Below are 6000 nucleotides of genomic sequence, written 5' to 3'. Positions count from 1 at the left end.
ATCAATTTCTCCAGATTGCTTTCTAAAGAGTTTCTAGTCTTGGTCATAGTGATAACACCATCTTTCGTCTCAAACAGTGCTGGTTCCATAATTTCTACATAGCCTGGGGGATTGACAAGGTTGGCCAGCTGGTTGAGAAGGGGCGCTGGCACTTGACATGAACGTCCGGTGTCCATCTCAGGATATGTGGAGAGGGGGAGAACTCAAGCCCTCAAGCCATCGCGGGGCCTTCACTGCAGCCGGGACGTCCTTACTCTCGAGCAGTGTCTCGGGAAGAGCACCCACTTCAGGTGAAAGTGAGCCAGCGTTTGGGTCAGAGGCAGGAGTTGGACGAACCACTTGTAGTGTATGTTCACAGCTACCCAGACGGAAAGGGTGGAAAAGCTCACAAAGGAGAAAGACCTTGACTTTGTCGAGGAACACCCCTCCTCCCCCGATCGTCCAAGGTTTCCCACGGAGAGGTCACCATTGCTCTTTATTAGGCTGGGTGGAACCTACAAGGCACTACCGCCTAGATCTGAAACCAAACCAACCAAACGACGTTGTAAAATCTCCCTCAACACTCTCCATAGCGTTCCAAACGCAAACGTCGCGGGTGAAAAGAGGCTGCACAAGTCACGTAGATAATTAGGCTGTCCCTTTCCATGGCGATAATCGAATTAGCCTCAAATTAAACGTGAAATTGGCCCTTGCCAGCTGTGGGGACAAAGTCCCTATTGTCCCTTTGCCCGGGTAGTGGCAGCGGCGATGTCCACTCTGACCAGGCTGTCCCTGGCCAGTCTCTGCTACAAGGAACGAGGTCGGCGCTGGGCCCCGGCAGAGCTTCAGCTGGGGAGAGCGTGAACGCGCCCGAGGTTCGGTCGCGCGTGGAGCAGGCGCAGGGTGGGCGGCTGCGGGGCTCCGGGCAGGCCCTGAGGGCCCGGGAGAGGGAGGAACCGAGGAAGGGAGGAGGGTGTGCGGGAGAGAGCTGTGCGCGCGCGTGTGTGCACGCTCCCGGCGCCGGCGCGCTCCCTCTCCCCGCCCCTCACCCCCTCTTTGCCTGCTCCCTCCCCTCCTTCCCCCGCCCCGCGCTCCAGCCCAGCCCCCGGAATCAGTGCAGCTGTTACCGTGCAGGCTGCGGATTCCTCCAGTCCCTCCCTCGGCCGCCTCTCCACCCGGAGCGAGCGCGCAGCCCCGCGCAGCCCCGCGCAGCAGCGCCCACCGGTCCCGTCCTGTGAGCCCCGGCCCCAGCCGCAGACAGCCCCGCGGAGTCGCCTCCCGGCCCACCCGCCCGGCCGCCGAGGAGCGGGAGGAGGACGGGACCCCGACGCCCCCACCCCTTATCCGCGGGAGGTAGGTGAGGGGCCTGAGGCTGGAACATGCCAACTCACTGGGGCTGCCTCCCAGGCGGGCTCCTGGGCGGCAGGCGGGCGGGAGGAGGGGCGCGGGCCCAGTCCGGCGGACGCCGCTGCCCGGCTCCCCACGGAGCGGCGTGGGGGCGGGGAGGCTGCAGAGCCAGGGCGGGGGCGGCACCAGGAGCCTGGGTCTCCAGTGCTTATTAGTGCTCGAGTTTTGCGGGGCAGGGAGGGCAGGCCCCGCAGTGCAGCGGCCGCAGATCGGCGGCCCCGGATCCGCGGTGCGCACCGCGGCCGCCCAGCCCCATCCCCTGCGCGGTGGCGCCGATTTCTCCTCCCTACCTTGGCCGCCGTGTCCCTCCATCTGGGCGCAGCGGCCCCTGGCGCGGGGGTGGGTGCACAGTGGGCAGCAGCGAGGGTATATTTTCGGGTACCCTCCTGCTAGTCAGGCTGGTGGGGGAGCCGGGGCGGCATTGACAGGGCCCGGCTCTGCGCTTAACGGTACGGAAGATGCGGCCAGGCGTGGTCCTGGCTGCGCCGCGCTGCAGCTGAGCGGGAGGCGGCGGCCCGGTGCCCCCTCCCACCCATCCTAGTGTCAGCTCGCGGATCCGCGCCCGCTCCCCCCCCCCCGCCCTCCTGCTGTCCCCACTCTCCCAGGGCTGGGCGTGAGCCGCCTGCGGGCGCGGAGCCGCCGCTGCGCCCGCCCTTCAGCTCCTGCTACCCTTTCTTCAACAGGTTTGTACCCGCGCGGAGACCCGCCCGGCCTGCCTTTGGGGTGGTGGGTTGGAAGCCCCTCTCCCCATCACCCCTTACACCACGCCCGCGGCCCTCTTTTTGAGGGGAGCCTTCCTTTTGTTTTTGTGATAGGAAAGATGCCAAGTGCCTGCTATCAGACGGGGTGGGGAAGTGTTGTAGGGATCGGTACACATTATTTTTCCAATCAAAAGCCGTGTCCATTATTTTTCCAATCAAAAGCCAGGCCACTTAGTAAGTGAGGAGAAGGCAAGTGTAGGGCGCTGCCGAGGAGAAAATGGATTCGGTGGGTTTGTTTGGGTGGGGATGTGCTTTTTTGGCAAGATGGATGGCTCCCGGTGCCCTCGCCGTGATGCAGCACAATGCAGCAGTATCGCGGCCTCCCCGGGTTCTCGCTGGCGGGGCTTGGCACGGCCACTCCGCGCCTGCAGCCCCCACCCAGCCCCACCCAGGCCCGGGGTTGCCCTTGGCAGAGGCTGGGCACAGCATCTACCTTGTCTTGCTGTTTCAGCGGGATGTGGCATCAGGAGGACCAGGTCACCTAGCTGTGAGGGTGGACTCTTCTTTTTGGGGTGACCCCCTCCCGCCCCGCCTTTTGGGATGTACTTGGATGAAGGGGCTTCCTGCAGCGCTGATGCGGGCAGAGGGAGCTGGCCTGCGGCTGCGGATCGGAATCTGATCTCGGACTGAGGGACCTGAGCTGTAGGGAGGGGCTGCAGGGAGGACGCGCGGCCCAGCGGTGTGCGGTGTGCGGAGGCGCTGGTGCAGTCAGCATTGGGAGTCGCAGCGGTTTTTTGTGGATCACTCATAATTTGTAACTACAACCCAATTACCCATCGATTTCTTCCTATACGAAAAGTTTACGTTTATTGGAGCATCGTAACGGTTACATTGCAGTACCTCTGTCTTTGGTCAATAATAAGAATATGAATTTTTCCTACAGAAAACTATTTTTTGAAATAAAACGATTACTGTTTTAGTTCGTGTCTCCCTGAGACATTTCTAAAAATACTAACATTGAGTAGGTTTGTTTTTAAAAGGAACTTGATGTATTTTTTGACGTGTAGTAAATGATTACCTTGTATTGGCATTGCTTTCAGCGTTTGCGTTTTCTGTAAATCAAATTACATATTTGGATGCTTTATTAGGTAAATGAGTGAATTGTTATTCAGATTTTTATTGATTTAGATAGCCAAGTTTGTTGTGACTAATGGGATTATGATGGTAACTGACTTCATTTGTGTTTGTTTATATGTATTTTTATACATATTTTTTGCAGATGTTGTTGGGGAGGGAGTTGAGAAGTGCAGACCACCAAGGCCTGTGTGGCTGGTATCTGGTCAGAAGGAGATGGTTGCCAGTATTCTCATCTGTTTAGTCTGGGCTAATACACAGGGAATTTCCCTTCTAAATGCCACTTCTACAATTCATTTATTCATTGTGGGATGGCAAATGGGATACATTTCAAATGTCACCCAGATTCTTCTAAAATGTTTAAGTGAAAAAGAGAATTTCAGTATGCTAACTAACTGGAAGAGAAGGTCAGTATTTCAAAGCAAGGGTGTGTCTACTTTTATTTTTTAAATCTCTCATGAATCCAAGTTGGTGGCATTTGATTTCACGTGGCTCTGCAGAGTAGAACTGAATGCAGATTGTGTGGTGTATGTGCATTATTTTGAGTTTCTCTTAAAAGAAGGCCATTGAAAATACAGAACTTTTTGGATTTCGGCTTCATCGGTGTCTGCTTGTATAAAGTCGTGTTGCATAAAGATGTTTGGGAGTATTGTTCCCATGATTATCCAGACATTTTGGATTTACTGTGTTGTAAGAAAATATCCTGTGTTGATGTCACAGGAGGTTTAGCTGTTCTGACTTACACACCAGGTGCAGAATTCTGTTAGGTTAAGTAAGCGCTTTGTAACTGTTCTCTCTGGACTGACCTAAACCTTCATCTGAAAGCAGGAGAAGTATTGGGACACTGAAGAAACTGTGGTCACTGGGTCCTCTCTGTTGTGCAGGGTTTCTGAAGAGGACCTCTTGGGTGAGAATACCTAGTAACAACTGTCTGTGATGTTGCAGGAGCAAGTGAGAAGATCTCACTGTCTACTTGTGACATATCCTTAGCAGAGACTTGACATTGGCAGTTTCGTTGGAAGAATTTGTTGGAGTAGTTCTTTTGTCTTGCTACTACGTATATGAAAGTATGACTTTACATGTGGAAGTACTATTTTGAGATGGAAGGATTTTATTACTAGTAAACAAACATAGACATGATGAGTGGAAATTATTTGATGTGGTTTTGTTGAAATATGCTTTTCATTTTAAGAGCATATTCTTAGAGAGAATTTTAAAGGCCAATATATATTTTTTACATGTGGTGATGTGATGCTCCTTTAATTACGTTGGGGATTGACCAACATCTGCATTATAATCAGGCTTTAATTAATGTCCTGTGGATTTCCTTGTGGTAGTCCTGGTTTTTTCCTGCCAGGCTATTGGGAATGTAAACCATTCTTCCCTAAGGAGAAGGCTAATGCCATGGCTGGAAAAGTTACTTTCATAGACCTGCGGAGGTGAGGAAAACATCTTAATGGATTTCTCTTGTAAGTTTTCAGTCTTTGCTGTTTCTCAAAGCACCTTTTCTTTGCAAAAGACCTGGTTTAATACTCTTGATTCTTCTGATAACAGTTGTCCTGTATCCATGTTATTTAGTGTAGCAATAACATCAATCTCTTTACCTTGGTGAGTAAAATTAAACTCTCCCAGCTGGATACACCCAGACTTCTACTTTTAAACATCACTGAAGAAGGCATTTTCATAATGTGCCTTGCTGTAGTAATGAGGTTCATGGACAAGGAACATCAGGATTTCCTGGGAGTTTGTTCTAACTCAAACTACAGAGGCCCAACCCAGACCTGTCCTATCCTAATTTGCATTTTAACAAAAACCCCCAAGTGATTTGTATGCATATTAAATTGAGAAACTGCTTTACTCCTTCAGCTAAGGGGCCTCCCTATCAGAAAGTTCCTTCTTGTGTCTTACTTTCTTATCTTTTGAACAAGTATCAACACATTTTTTCCCCATGTGTCACTGAGTGGTGTTGAAGAAAGGGATGCACTCTGTAAATTATTTAATACAGAAAAACTTCATGAAGTTCTTTAATATTTTGGTGGAATAGTCCTATTCATTATACCTTATGTAGATTAATTAATTTTTTTCGGTTCTTTTCTAAAGTTAAAAATAACTAATTCCCTGGAGGTGGCCCAGTTAGCTCAGATGGTTAGAGTGCCGTCCTCTTGACAACAAGGTTGTCGGTTCAATCCCCACATGGGCCATTGTGAGCTGCGCCCTCCACAACTAGGTTGAAACAACTACTTGACTTGGAGCTGATGGGTCCTGGAAAAACACACTTAAATTTAAAAACAAACAAACAAACAAACAAATAATTCCCCTCTCCTTCCCCAAAAGGCGTTAGCTTTGAGACTGCAGAGCTGGAGTCCCATAAATGCAGGGTCCCCTTTGCTCCCTCGGTTCTCCTCTGGCGTCTTGTTCTCTGTCATCAGCTGTTTTCCCTAGTATATTCAATATCCTGCTCTTCGGGTCTAGTCTTAAAAAGTTTTTTTTTTTTAATCAAGTGATCTGTACATATAAAACAATGCCCATAAAAGATATGTCCCAGAATCACAAACCAGCAGACGTGAAGCCAGCCACTACTTAGTTCAGGAAGAACCTTATCATCTATTCAGAGTTCCCTGTGTGCCCCTCTGTCATCAGAAGCAACTGCTGTCCTGAATTTTGTGCTTCTCATTCCCTACTCTTCTTTATGGGTTATCCTTTTTAGACTTCTTATTTAATTATGTATGTTTGTGGACTTTATATAAGTGAAATTATGCTTTATGTATTTTTCTGTGAC

The 6000-nt window shown here is 50.6% G+C and overlaps 1 protein-coding gene across 2 annotated transcripts in view; it reads left to right on the top strand.

The window, feature by feature from the left end:
- Window positions 1-753: 753 nt before the first annotated feature.
- SPTBN1 (spectrin beta, non-erythrocytic 1) overlaps window positions 754-6000 on the top strand; it is a gene marked incomplete at its 5' end in the record, with an annotated part of 180330 nt that continues 175083 nt past the window's right edge. Inside the window, one exon of one of the 2 annotated variants that reach the window (XM_081069287.1) lies at window positions 754-1332. Of the gene's footprint in view, window positions 1333-1539; window positions 2070-6000 lie in introns of those variants that run through there. The other variant, XM_081069288.1, reaches the window with a different exon arrangement.

This window comes from Rhinolophus hipposideros (genome assembly GCF_964194185.1).
Source record: "Rhinolophus hipposideros genome assembly, chromosome: 12".
NCBI classification, from domain to species: Eukaryota; Metazoa; Chordata; class Mammalia; order Chiroptera; family Rhinolophidae; genus Rhinolophus; species Rhinolophus hipposideros.
The sequence above is the reverse complement of the archived record's forward strand: the minus strand, read 5'-3'. Positions and strand labels throughout refer to the sequence as shown.